Source organism: Dreissena polymorpha, chromosome 7, assembly GCF_020536995.1.
Source record: "Dreissena polymorpha isolate Duluth1 chromosome 7, UMN_Dpol_1.0, whole genome shotgun sequence".
Classification (NCBI taxonomy): domain Eukaryota; kingdom Metazoa; phylum Mollusca; class Bivalvia; order Myida; family Dreissenidae; genus Dreissena; species Dreissena polymorpha.
Genome location: NC_068361.1, coordinates 19,934,851 through 19,950,155, shown reverse-complemented (window position 1 = coordinate 19,950,155; position 15,305 = coordinate 19,934,851). Strand labels below are relative to the sequence as shown.

The 15,305-nt window shown below is 36.0% G+C and overlaps 1 protein-coding gene across 3 annotated transcripts in view; it reads left to right on the top strand.

Moving 5' to 3' along the window:
- The first annotated feature begins 445 nt into the window (after positions 1 to 445).
- The window catches only part of LOC127837800 (G-protein-signaling modulator 2-like), a 53,165-nt gene continuing 38,305 nt past the window's right edge, over positions 446 to 15,305 (top strand). For all 3 annotated transcript variants that reach the window (XR_008029469.1, XM_052365193.1, XM_052365192.1), the window contains exon 1: positions 446 to 574. The gene's annotated coding sequence lies outside the window, so the exon portion shown is untranslated. The remainder of the gene's footprint in view (positions 575 to 15,305) is intronic.

Genomic DNA, 15,305 nt, shown 5'->3' with positions numbered 1-15,305 from the left:
ACTAAATATGCTATATTTGCCCTTTTTTATAAAGAGTTTTAATGTTTATTTCGTATTTATTATCAATTTATTGACTAAACAAAAGCCCTTTATACATGTTTTACGTTACTGTAACCAGTGTTTTTGCCAACCAGTCAGTGCGCATGCGCGGAAAATCCCGAATGTAAACAATAACAATTAACTCGTCTATGGGAAGGGTGAGCTACAACGCTGGCAAATATAGGTCTTACAATAATGAAGGTTTTGTTTTGTTTTTAACATTAATTAACTGCCCTTTTAATGCCACCATATTTAATCTCTGTTACTTGTTTTGTTGTTCTGTAAATAAAAATTAGTTTTTCTCTCTCAGATCCAGATCCAGATCTCTCTCGAGTTCCATCTTTAAAATGTACAGCGTGAAAATGTCATAGCGGTATTTAACCTTTTATCGATTAAATTGGAGTCTGATAAAAGCGAATCAAGCAGGAGGGAAATATCGAAAGTGATTTTCATTTCGTTCGGTTGAGTTATCTAAGTTGTCCAACTTCTGAAGCAATGGGAAAAAGACCAAGGAAACGGAAACTGGATTCATGTGGTAATCTTTTGACGCGAGGATCATGAGTTATTTGATAAAAGCCTTTGTTTGTCACACTGACTTGATTAAGCAATATATTTTCGAGGACGAATGCAATTTTTGTGGAGTGCTATAAATACAACGTACTTATTTAATTTTCATTGCTGTAGAACCGAAAAAAATGAAGCTGCATCAGGTCCGTTAATCACGCGCGCCACCTCCCTTTTTGAGATGCATTAATATATGGCATACCATTTGGGTAGAAAGTCAACAAGACCTACTAGGTAAAATGAGAAATGTACGTCGTACGTCGACGTAAAAAAATTGTATGTCGACGTACAAATATGAAATACATGTTGAGTCGACGTACACATTTTCTGAACAGCCAATCTTAACACTTGTCTCTTGAGCCGCTTTTCCTTCAGATTTATTCATAATCAATGTTGAAAATCTCTTTTTTAATTGAGGAAAAGAATGAATTAAATATCAAAATTGAAAAAAAAGAATTAAAAATAAGTATCTACTTGACAGTATTTATTCTAAAATCGTTTTAAGTAAAAAATATTATTAACTGCAGCCTGCTGAGACCGTTGTAACGTAAATATTGTCAGATCATGAAATCTGTCAGATAAAACGGAAATCTGACGATTCTTGCAGTACCACCATGAAAAATGTCTGATTGATGACAAGTATAAGATTATCACGATAAGATGATTTACCAGGGATTTCAATAGATTTTAAAAACCAGGAGTCAATGACCCCTGGACTGAAATTTTGAGGGGTCAAATTGAAAAATGGTTGGGTCAATTTTGAAGCGCGTTAATTGTGCTTTCGTCTGTATTATTCAATTGTTTTAGATAAAAATATGCTCTAAGAGAAACACAATATCTTAAAAAGTTATACTGCTTTATTAAATAACAATACCATGATACATAACACAAAATATTTTAATGAATTGGTACATTAAATATACTTCCTTATAGTTATAACACATTTAAGTCTTTTAACACATTTAAATAATTTAAGATATGTACCGGTAGCACCTTTTCATTGTTTTCAAATAATAACCCAAATACAAAATAGAAGTGATTGCTTGTATTTGACAGGACTTCGAAATACAAATGCAAAATAACAATTATTTTGATGCCTGTATGTGTTTCATTTTCAACAAAGATCGACCTCAATGGCACCGCTCAGTTGATGAATCTCGACTTTAAACAGGGTAACATCCTTGCTCAGATGTCTACAGAACCGAGAGGATAATATGTAATGATGTAGGGCATGTACTTATGAATACTAAACACGCACAAGTATGGCATGTAAAAAGTACAAATATATTTATAACAATTCGGCGGAAATTATATAACTAACAGGGATGGCGAAATCAAATGTCCGAGTTGCCCGAGTCGTACATTTGCTTGTCAGGGCAACTGATTTTTTTCAATTAAGTTGTCCGTGGACAACCAGTCGGTCGAGGAATACAAAAAAAACAACATTATATTAAAGCGGTAACTAAGTTTTACAAAACCGGATGTTGACACGCGATTAAATTGTCAGTGCTATTTGCGGAGCATTCAAGCTAAAATTCGGGCACTCTCCTGCCCAGTGATCTCCCTTATTCTATTAGAGACTGGGAGCATGCCGCATTTTCAATATTCAGCCAGACTGTTAGACAGTGTACAGACTGGTTTCTTTAGTTTCACAATCAGACAGAAATATAAGTATTGAACTAAGATAATCAAAACACGGTCTACTTTTTTATTTGAGAATAATTTCAGACGACTTTAACAGAAATGATTGGAACTGATGAGGTCCACATATTGGACTAATTTAATTTGTTAAGATTACGATGTACCTATGGGAAACACATGTTTTAATAACACTAGCTAAATGCAAGATTAAAAGTTTGAGAACGTCTTTATATTGTTTATAACATACTGCTATAATGAATGTACCATGGAAATACAAATATAACTATAACAAGCAAAAATACTTATTTTGATTTATTCCTTATTATTTTACATTAATCAATAAATTAGTTTATAATTTATATCAACATTAACGGACAAGTGTAGTTTAGCAACAGATTTAATTTCCTAAATGGTTGTCCGTGGACAAGTATAGTTTTTTTTAATTTCGCCACCCCTGACTAAAATCATGAGTTACAATGTAAGCCCAAGTCTCACTATTGCTGGTAGAGCCCTGGTCCATCACGGGATGATTCATATAAATTATTTAACGCGGTCACAATATTTCCCGGTGCCGCCCCGGTTGAAGCCGGTCAACATCCTGGCAGAGCCCGGTCAACCCCGGATTGGCTACGGTTCATCCCGGTTAAGCCCCGGCAGAGCCACGGTTGTCGCCGGGTATGCCCCGGTTGAGCACCGGTAAAAGCCGACAGCGTCCCGGTAGAGCCTAGACAGCGTCATGGCAGAGCCCCGGTATACCAAATCTCCGCCGGCACTCAATGGGGCTATACCGGCATTAGACCCCATCAACGCTACGGCAACACCCCGGTTTAACCCCGGTCGTCGCCAGTAATACCCCGGTGGAGTCCCGGTGAATGCCGGTTAACTTATGTACGGTAGCTATACCAGGACTATGACGGCATTTACCGGGGTGTTGCCGTAGGTATGACGAGGTCTGCATGGGCTCCAGTGGAGCTACGATGCCATCCCATTTGTTTTGTTGCCACACCGGTCTTTGCCGGTCCTTGCCGGAGACTCCCGGTTCATCCCGGAGGTATGTAACATTTTGATACTTTCTCGTTGAAGACCTGGTTCATCCTGGTAGAGCCCTTGTTCATCCCGGTAGATGCAGGATCACGCACCGGGGCTCCGCCGGCGTCATAGTGAGACTGGACCTTTAGCGGTTTGAATGAACTGATTTCCGCCGATGCCCAAAGTGCACACAGGACGCCCCCAACGGCCATCAATCACGTTGAGTTGCTTAAATATGATAAATTTAGAATTGTGAAACATTAATAAGTTTAAAGAAGCTGCTATTATCTGCAAGATTTATCCACCACCACCAATGAAGAGAAGTGTACATGACTTCACGTACACCCCATACAATTATCGGAAATAATGAATGATTCAGGTAAAAGCGCGAGCCAGATACGCAACCCTAAGTTATCGTAAAATAAGAATAATATTTTAAAATTAAATGTTTATTACGTAAGCAAACAAAAAAGTATTATACTGACATTTAAACATACCAATATTTCAATAATTATGCTGGAAGTACTCTCCAGGAAGTGTGGCAATATACAATACACATACACAATATGAATAAAATATTAATCAAAATAGTCAATAAAACTTAGCTGCTTCAGACTGAAATGAAAATACACACATAGACTTGTTAAGTTGTTAATGTTAATTAATTGACATACCGGTTCGGAATCCATTTTAAACTTATTGACGGGTGCACACAGCAGTGGATAATATGCCAGATTAAAAATATATTTTACATCCGTTGATGCGGATTTTGACACCCAACGCATATATACACGTCGCTCTTGGTCACAGAAAAAATTCCCACGCACGGATTTCAACCGTCTTTGTTTACAATCAATTAAGAGCACGAGTACTGGAATTTGTGAAGCGTTTTTTAAAGGCGTATGTCCAGGCGTGTGCCGGAAAAACAGGGCTTAATGTGATTTTTTATTCAGCTCTATAATATTGATATCAAATCTGTATGATACAATGTCGGCAACATTAATCCGGTGTTAATTTTTGAAAATATTGAGGCGTTCATTAATTATGGATATAAAACGGAGCATTAATCCAAAAACATGTATAAAAAAACACCGGGCGTAAAGCATATTAGTTCGGAGACATGACTCACAAATGACCAACAGCTGTTTCATATGTAAACAAGATTAACACGAAATACCGACCTATCTATAATAAAGTTAATATGCGTACTCCAATATTATAGTTTTATAGCATTTCATGTGGTGCAATAAAAGTGTTTTCTTATGAAAGAGCTGTTGGTCATTTGGGAGTCATGCTATGCTGTACATATACATGCAAACCTTAATTTAGATTAAGCAAAATAAAACACTAGGTATTTGTCAAGAACCATAAGAAACGGCCACCGGAAAAACTTTGCGAAACCGAAATTTCGCAAACTTAAGTACCCTTTTTCTTAAAGATTTGCTACTTTGAGACATAGTATGCGATAAAAGTCTTATCGTTGATTAATAATTGGTTATTTTCACTCAAAAAACGCGTTTTCTTCACTATGAAATTTATAAGCAAAGTTGGGGTTCCCATGGGATTTTTGCATTTTCCCATGGGATTTTCGATTTTCCCATGGGATTTTTTCTCCCATGGGATTTTTTTTCTCCCATAATTTGCAAATGGGAGAAAAATCCCATGGGATTTTGAACATTTTAAAAAACGTGTTTCATTTGCGTTTGCAAGTATTTTAACGTTATTTAAGGACTGTATATTGGTTTTATGCCAATTATATATAAAAATATTTAGTAATAAAAAAATCCCATTTTAAAATGGGAGAAAAAAATCCCATGGGATTTTTTTCTTATTTTGAGAGATTTATTCATGAAACTTTCAGAAACATCATATTTTATGAAATGATGAACAACTACGATATTTTAATGCGTTTAGTCGTGTTTAAAAAAAAACAAAAAATCCCATGGGATTTTTAAATCCCATGGGATTTTTTCTCCCATAAGATTTTTTCTCCCATGGGATTTTTTTCCAATGGGATTTTTCAGTTTCGTAAGCCGAATAAGTTTCTTAATGCGAAAAACAACAATAAAGGAAATAATAATTATAATTTTGAATAATAAATTGAATAATATAAATAACATGAATATTTTTAAAATGAGTTACAATTAAAGGTTTATGCTAGTAGAACTTATCATTTCTTGTTCGAGCAGATGGTTGAGTCCAATTGGTGAGTATGCCAGCTTAGAACCAGTATGAATGCATCGCAGACAGACAACGCTGTCATACTGTACACACCGCGGAGTAACAATCTTTATTGCATTTCATTTTGCAACAGAAAATGAACTCCGTAGTATAATTGATCTTATATATGCCCTCTGCTTTTGAAAGCGTGCAACACATTAACATAACAATAAGTCCATGCCAAAAACTATGTGCAAATTCCATTCAAAACTATATACACATTATAAAGGTCAGATGACCCGCGTCATGCGAAAATGGGTCTTATGTCATATGCGGCCGAAGTTGGTCCATCCTAGCTTGTCCAACCGCGCAGTCTGGTCAGGTACTACGCTGACTGATATATAAAGTCAAGCCATGATTCGTGGTCTCATATCCAAACTCGGTAGCTCCTGTGCGAAACTTTCACCGGAAACGACGGCACCGAGACGGGCGCTCGAACTTTGCGGATGCGCGTTATATGTTATATATAATAGCGCGATGTGTTTTTTCTTGCCTCAAATTAGTAAGCCCAATCAGCGTTTTATTGTGTTCTTTGCTTCTACTATTAACAAGAACTTCAACTGATACGAACATGAATTTTATTTTAATATGTTTATTTAATGCTCGGAAAACTCATTGTATATTTAGACTACTACTTATAAAACAAAGTCGGGTTTTCAACATCTGTTTTCGGCATAAAAATTGTTATTCCAAACCAGATTTTACGCACTTTACTGTACAAAATACCGTTAGGGCCACCGTGGTTACTCATTAAAATCCAGAGGGCGAGAATGCGAGAACGCGAAAGTACGATGACGACAGTGCGACAATACGATGGCGACAATGCGTTCGTACGATTGCGAAAACGCGCTAGTACGATGACGACAATGCGACAGTGCGACAATACAATGGCGGCAGTGCGATAGTACGGGGGCGACAATGCGATAGTCATATCGTACTGTCGCCGTGGTATCATCGCAATGTCGCCATCGTTCTATCGCATTGTCGCCATCGTATTGTCGCACTGTCGCCATCGCATTTTCGAATTGCCGCCATCATACTATCGCGTTATCGCATTGGCACCATCGTACTATCGCACTGTCGGCTATCGCCATCGTATTGTCGCACTGTCGTCATCGTATTTTCGCACTGTCGTCATCGTATTATCGCACTATCGAACTGTAGTATTGTCGCCATCGTACTATCTCACTGTCGCCATCGTATTGTCGCACTGTCGTCATCGCACTGTCTGATTGTCGTCATCGTATTATCGCGTTCTCGCATTGTCGCCATCGTACTATCGCATTGTCGCCATCGTATTGTCACCCTGTCATCATCGTATTGTCACATTGTCGCCATCATACTATCGCGTTCTCGCGTTCTCGCCCTCTGGATTTTAATGTGTAACCACGATGGCACTAACGGTATTCCGTAATACTGCTAAAGCACAGTATGATTAGGTCACTCCCAATGCTCAAATCTCTATGTCTATTTTAGTAACAACACATGTCTATGGAAGGATATATAGGTAAAAGTTACATCATTCGTGGTGAATATTTACATTATGACTGATGCTTATTCTAATTTGCTTGATGACAATTCCAACATGCTTGTTGTCTATTCGTTTATACTTGATGATTGCTGCAACATTACATCATTCATGAATAATATTTACATTATGCGTGATGTTTATTCTAACATGCTTCATGACAGTTCTAACATGCTTGTTCTCTATCGGTTATACTTGATGATTGTTTCAACATGCTTGGTGACTATCCAATGTTTGTGTGTTCATTATTCCTGAAACCAGTCATAATCGGTTTTGCCACTAAGCGTCATTAACAACGGCAGTTAGCAACAGGCAGTAAGCAGAATGCAAGTTACTAAATTATGACATCAGGTGGCGCGCGTTTATTTTCCGTATGTTGAATAAATTACTTTTCGGAAAAAAAGCGAAAACATCCGAATCATTTTGACTAGTAAACTGAATAAGCTGAATTAGTTCCCTTCGTTATATAATCTCCATTAAACTAAATACGTTCATTATTGTCATGAAGACCAGTAAGTTTACACAATGAATTGACTGCCGTGAATGTTTTTGATATTTGTAAGATGCAATTGGCACTCAAGAAATTATACATGTATTTTATTCAGAACATAACGGGGCTGATGTGTTGGAATTGTGGCCCTTCCCTAGTCCAAATAATTACAGTAGACGTAATCTACCGATGTGCATTGCATATCGACCTCATATTTATAAAGTAGCCCAAACCCCCATTGCCACAGACCTGTGCGTGAAACTTTCAGATTTCTCTAGTCTGTTAACCATGCTATAATTACAATTTCTATAAACACATATTTATCATTTTATGACTATATAATGTCTGTGGTATACAGAGAAACCTGAAAGTTACAAGTACTCGTGTCTAGTACTGTACAACTATTGTACTTCTCGTTGAGAAAACAACTACTTCATCTACATGTATTAAAATATCATAAAACATAATTTTCAATCAAGTTGGAAAAAATCAATAAATAAATGTCATATAAACAGGTTTGTCATGAACGTTGACGTCGCTCTTGGTTACCAGAAAAATTCCCACGCACGGATTTCAACCGTCATTGTTTACAATCAATTAAGTGCATAAGTACTTGAATTTGTATAGTGTTTTTTAAAAGTGTCCAGCTACAGGTGGTTAGCGTGTGGCTATAATACTAGTTAGTGAAAACATATTTTGGAATGATAAGTAATCATATTATAACGAAAAATCAACTTTTCTTAAAAAAAATAAGTTAAATATATATTCAACAAGGTATCCAACTCGAAATCATCCGAAAACGGGATGCATCGTTTTAAACAGCCATTACTTCATCAATTTTGCAGCGATTTTCACGATCTTGGTCTTATTCAACGCAGAAATAAATTTCCTTTCTGGAAATGTATATGTCTTGCAATATTTTTACAAATACTGGGTCAACTTTTAAAAAATAACACGATACACAACTCGCGTGACCCAGCTGTGATCGATCAGACAGTATTCATGACTGAAATCTTCACGGGGAAATGGGCATTTTCCCTGCAAAGTTCACGAACCTCGATACCATAATTCAATAAAACGTATGAAAAAAACATTCTTACCGTGCTTGCCGTAGAATTATGCATCAAAACTAACTGTCCAGCGCATTTTCAAACCTTTGTTTACATACATTTCAACCAACTGACATTTTAAACACAAGAGTGATTTCATTGCTCCAATGCGGAGTTGTGTCTTTACAACTGGAGATTTCATTCATAAATACGGTCTGATCGATAACAACTGGGTCAAGCGAATTATGTATAGCTTTATTTCTTAAAATTTGACCCAGCATGTGTAGAAATATAACAATATATATACATTTCCTAAAAGGAAATTCATTTCTGCGTTGAATAAGACCGGGTCATGAAAATCGCTGCAAAATTAATTTAGTAATGGCTGCTCAAAACGATGCACCCCGTTTTCGGATGATTTCGAGTTGGATACCTTGTTATATATAAAACGGTAGTGATTTTTTATATATAGAAAATTTGATTTTTCGTTTTAATATGATTATTTATCATTCAAAAAGATGTTTTCACTAATTATTATCATAGCCACACGCTAACCACCTGTGTGTCCAGCACGTGTGCCGGGAGAACAGGGCTTAATGTATTTTTTGTTAAGCTCTATAATATTTATATCCAATCTGTATGAAAAAATGTCGGTGAACATTATTCCGGTGTTAATTTTTGAAAATATTGAGGCATTCGTTAATTATGGATCTAAAACGGAACATTAATCCGCAAAAAAAACACCGGGCATATTGCATATTAGATCGGACACATGAAATTATTTCGAAAGATTGCAATAAGAGTTTCAATTCTACATGAGTAAGTCTCGCTGTGCACGATTACGCTCTTACTGCTCGTATATATTTGACTCTTGGCAAATACCTAGTGTTTTATTTTGCTTAATCTAAATTGTGTCATGCATCTATATGTACTTAAAGCAGCATGACCAACAGCTCTTTCATATGTGAAAGAGATTGACACGAAATACCTACCCATCTATAATAAAGTTTATATGTGCACTTCAATATTATAGTTTTAAAGCATTTTATGTGGTGCAATATAAAAGTACTCTAGTAAATTTGAAATTATGTAATCGATTTCCTCTCAACATACATGCAAAGTTCCAGATAACTTTTTCAGCAAAATCTTGGTTTACACTCTATAATAATCCAGCCTTAAAGTCTATTATTAATTCTTTTTTTTTCAGGTAAATATAATTTTTGGCACATCCGCATTTAGGTTTATAGTCTAAGAAGAGCTCCAGATAAGACGCTTAAAGTCGTAAAAAATTGAATTAAATTTAGTAAAAAAGTAGACTTAAATTCTGTGCGTACGGTTACACATTGGAAAAATAAAATAAGAATTCAAAATGTGTGATCATGCGTAAAACTCAATATCAATGCATATAATGTAAACATTTTACGACTTTAAGCGTCTTATCTGGAGCTCTGCATACATGCATTAGTAGCATATATTGAAATATATCCATAGACTTTCTTTGGTTATTGAAGGTAAATTACTGTACAAAAATTATGGTTAGTCATTAACCAAAAAAAAAGTTAAGTCTACAAACACGCGGTTAATTTCGGTTCAGTAGCAAATATCTTACAAAGGTGCGCAACTTCTCCTATAACATAAAATTTCCGTTATACGCCGTAAATTTCCGTAGTCCTCCGTAGCATTTCGGAATGACTGTCAATTGACATCATTGTATCATGCATGATAGTATGTTGCTTTGTGCTTGGGTGAAACTCACATCTTACCATCGCGTTAATTTATTAAACGCATTAATATTTGATTTCATTATGCACTGCGCCTATTGCACAAGTCTCTCTGCACAAACCAACATACACATATGCAGCATGCAATTAACGAACAAGAATGTTGCATCTGTACACATGCATGATACCATTAAGCAGAATGTAAATAGACATTGGACATCAGGCAAGATGTAACTGTCATCAAGCATGAAAAGGTGTCTACATACTAATTGAAAGTACCATCAAGAATCATGACACAGTCACAAAGAAGGATGTAATTTTTACCTAAATACCCTTCCATATTTGTCGGCACTGTGTGTTTGCTTAATTTCACTGAAGAACGTCTACTGGTAAATCTTACAAAAAAAGTGATAAATAAGACTGAGTAGCAATTTTTTCGGCATTGCTGTTTAACGTCAAATTTGGCCTTTCAACGAACTTCTTAAAAGCCCATTGAATTTTAATGAAGAAGTTTCCCGCTTGTAGGTCCGAATGAATTAAATCAAATTTTGCAATTGGCAATTTGATAGAAATCCCCATAAAACATTGCACATAGCTTTCTGAAATAAACAGGCCACATTGAACGCATTCACGATATCCAACAGCTCTCTTTGCAAAGACCTATCTAGTGTTTCTTGGCCGTGTAAGATCTATAATTAGAACATCGTCACCTAAACATCTACTAATAGAAGAGCATATTTTGGGGAAACAAATTCAATAAGAGTATAAAACGTCCACGATCAATAATGTGTAGTTTGTTAAAGATATCACGGCAGTAAAAACATAGCACTTTAAAGAGACCACAATCTGGTACATTTGGTCAATTGTTGCGTCCGTGGCGGACAATACATTTGTAAAAAGAAAGCGTACAAAAAAGCAAACACAAAGTTCTTCGTAAGCTTGTTTTAATCTTAAAAACACATAATCGACAGTCATTCCAGTCAAATACAATACTAACAGTCAGCACTCTAGAGATCAAAATTGCGGATATAAATATTTAATTCAGGGATATCAAGTGTATCAAGTTCGAATTCCGGAAAAAATAGCCGGTAGTCTGGGGCATTAGGTCCCTTACAGGGATAATAGGTAAATCCCCGCCCGAGCCGTAGCTAACTGATTTATTGTAGTCTTTCTAGTTGCAATTTCTGGTGAGTACAATGCGGAATATTACGGATATTTGCAACATGTCGAAGATTTTCGGAAAGTAGCGAAGAGGTTTTCGTCAGTTAATATTCATGTCCGTGCCGGCCGCTAACTTATCAGAATCAATAAAAAAGAACCAGGAAAAATCGGTACCGATCGCAAATTTCCGGAATTCCGATAAAGCTTCAACATAATTTGTTCTCAAATGATCGCGTACTCGAACGAATCTGTCCCTACGCCGCCAACTCCCTTTAAATCTCATCGGACGTACATTGATCTCAAAATCTATCCTTGACGACTCAAATCATATTTCCTGAATAGTTTGGCCTATTGACGTCCCTGTAATTATAACAATGGTCTTTTGGATAAACACCGCTAAGTTGTTGCAATATAATAACCGTTTAAAATAGTTACCGGTTTTCATTTAATAAAATGATTAAGTCATATTCGAGATTTCAGCGATTGCCAATATTTTGCTTTTGTTTCTCATAAGCATATGGTGCTTGGTATCTGCTATTGACTCCTATGTAGATTGCAAATATTACATAACCCTTACAGCGGCCGAGCGCAGATATCTGCATTTGGCCGCTAAAAAGAAAAATCTTTGCGCATTAATTTAATTCAAATCTCATTATCATAATCAAAATCATCATCATCGTCGTCGTCGTCATTACTACCACCACCACCATCATCATCATCATCATCATCATCATCTTCTTCTTCTTCTTCTTCTTCCTCCTCCTCCTCCTCCTCATCATCATCATTAACAACAACAGCAACACCAACTTAACATCATCATCAAACAACAATAAACATCGGTAGCATACAATGTGCTTCATCAACCATACATAATTATATGCGTTAAAACACCATAATAGAACAGCATGAATGAAGCTGTCTATTTTTTTTTTTTCGTTAATTGAAGGACTAGTTGAAATCTTCTATAAAAGCCCTCCCACCCCCCCAAAATAAAAAAAAATTAAACATAATAATAATAACCCTAGCAAACAACAATAAACATAGGTTAGTTAGTATACACTGTGCTTTAGCAACCATGCATAATGAATGTTTATGACTTCTGACCGTTGTGATCAAATTTAAAAAAAGCAAGATGGTATGTATGCGGCACACAACACATAGATAATTATAGTTTTATACCTTAAACGTAGTTCATCAAAATAAAGATAAGTTATTATCTATGTAATACTTAAATTAGGTTTATAACGTATGCATATTTGTCTAAAACTTGTGAAATGTGATTCGTAAGCCGACGACAACATTATCATTCGGACCCTTCTCCCCACCTAACAATCGAGATTAAACACCTGTGGAGATCCCGATCTTATCAATGAATAAACCGGTTCAATGATGTCAAGTCAAATAAAACATACTATTACTATCCAAATAAATATCTATCAAAAAATGTAAATTGATATACCTACTTAACTAAAACTAAACTGAAACGATTAGCAAGAAAAATATATAAAGAAGAAGCAGGCAAAGTAGACAAATTAATTGTAACATATGTTTTCTCAGTCTCCCACTGTTGAACAATATAAATAGTATTTATCGCCACCCCAAAAGGGATCTTTATCACACGTTTGGCTCAACTAATATATAATTGTGACAGGACAAACTGTCAACAAATACCTTGTTAATGTTTTATACATAACTCCAATCAAAGGTCAACTTCCAAGGAAACTGCGGCATGTTAAAACTGTTGATTATGACAAAATGTTGTTTAGTACAAATCAGTACAATAGCGTCTGTTATGTGGCCTATACTAATCCAGTTAAATAAAACTTTAATCGCAGAAAAGTTTAGATTCTCTACACCTTTAAAGGGGCCTTTTCACAGATTTTGGCATTTTTTTTAACTTATTCATTAAATGCTTTATATTGATAAATGTAAACATTGGATCATAAAAGCTCCAGTAAAAAATCAAGAAAAAAAATAAAAAAAAGGAAATGTACATTGCCCGGAGCAGGGTTCGAACCAGTGACCCCTGGAGTCCTGGCAGAGTCCTGTAGTATAAACGCTTATGCCTACTGAGCTATTCCGCCGAGTACACATTCTCGACGTATTTTATACCTTATATAAGCAATCTTCGTAGTTTCACAAAATTTAACGACAAAAACAGAACTCTCCAAATTATTCAATCGTTTCGCGTTGCAACGCTTTATAATTTTTAGGTTTTAAAATCGTCAAAAGATGCATATAATGGCTATATTAGAGCATGGTTAATGTTCAGTATTACTGTTTCCTCACAAATATCATAACTAAAACGAAAACTTACGAATTTGAAACAACTTTTTTCAATTTTGTCAATTTACCAAAGCGTGAAAAGATCTCTTTAAGAAAATATATATAACAGTTCTTTCCTGTTTTAACAAAATGATACATTTAAAAATAAATTATGAAGCATCGCTAGCAATATTAGAAATAGAAGTAGAAGGAGAATTATTATCAATAGTAGCAGTAGCAGCAGCAGCAGCAGTAGCAGCAGCAGCAGTAGCAGTAGCAGAATCAGTAGCAGTAGCAGTAGCACTAGCAGTAGCAGTAGAAGTAGCAGTATCAGTAGCCGTATCAGTAGCAGTAACAGTAGCAACAGCAACAGCAGCAGAAGCAGCAGCAGCAGCAGTAGCAGTAGCACTATCAGAAGCAACAGCAGCAGCGGCAGTGGCAGTGGCAGTGGCAGTAGCAGTGGCAGTGGCAGTAGCAGTGGCAGTAGCAGTGGCAGTAGCAGTGGCAGTAGCACTATCAGTAGCAGCAGCAGCAGCACTGGCAGCGGCAGTGGCAGTGGCAGCGGCGGCGGCAGTGGCAGCGGCAGTGGCAGCGGCAGCGGCAGCGGCAGTGGCAGCGGCAGTGGCAGCGGCAGCGGCAGCAGTAGCAGTAGCAGTAGCAGTAAGAGTAGCCGAAGCAGTAGCAGTAGCGGCTTTTTGCTTTTTTGTTTTAGAAGTGTTTGTCGTATAAGAAGAACGCAAGGAAGACAAATTAATTGTAACATGTGTTATCTTAGTCTCCGTTGTAGTAGTATTTGTTGTATCTACACAGCCATTTTTCAGTCACCTGAGAGACATGTTTTTATTAGAGATTTAATTGTGGACCAATACATCGTGTATTAATATCAGTGTACCCACTGGGACACCACATGGGGCGAGGATTAACAGATAAACTAGGCCTTCAACTAATTATGCGCCTAGAGGCAAACAATACTATAACTTACTGATAATTTTAGAATTGGGATGTGTTTGTATCTTATTTGAAATTAGCTAGCTTAATTCAAAAACTAATTATAGCCTCAATATTATCACAAGAACATCATCACATATTAATTGTGCAATATATAATCATATCACCATCACAATATGCCAGAGCGTTAGTATTTATTGTGCATACATATCCTACAGCAACATTTACAAAACTTATTACAAACCAACCGCTCAAGCTTTAATTAAGATTGATTTCAATTTATATTATGACATACATTAAAGATCACTGTCAATTAATTAAAAAATAGCTTGATGCTTCGTACTCAGCGATTTAAATAAAAGAAACGTTGCGTACACAATAATTGGGGTTAATAAAAAAAGTCTGCAATTAAAATAATCAAATTTAAATAATACTAGATTTAGTTTCAAATTGTCGCTCAAAAAATGTATCAGTTATATCAGTTACTAGGGAATCGATTTGTTTAATCTCCGCAATCCAATAATAATTATGGTGTTTGTATGACAAATTAATAGCTATTCGTCATTGAATGTATGATACTCATAAAAATATTGAAACAATAACCACAACAACAACAACATATGTGATTATGTATATATCTTCTTCAGATA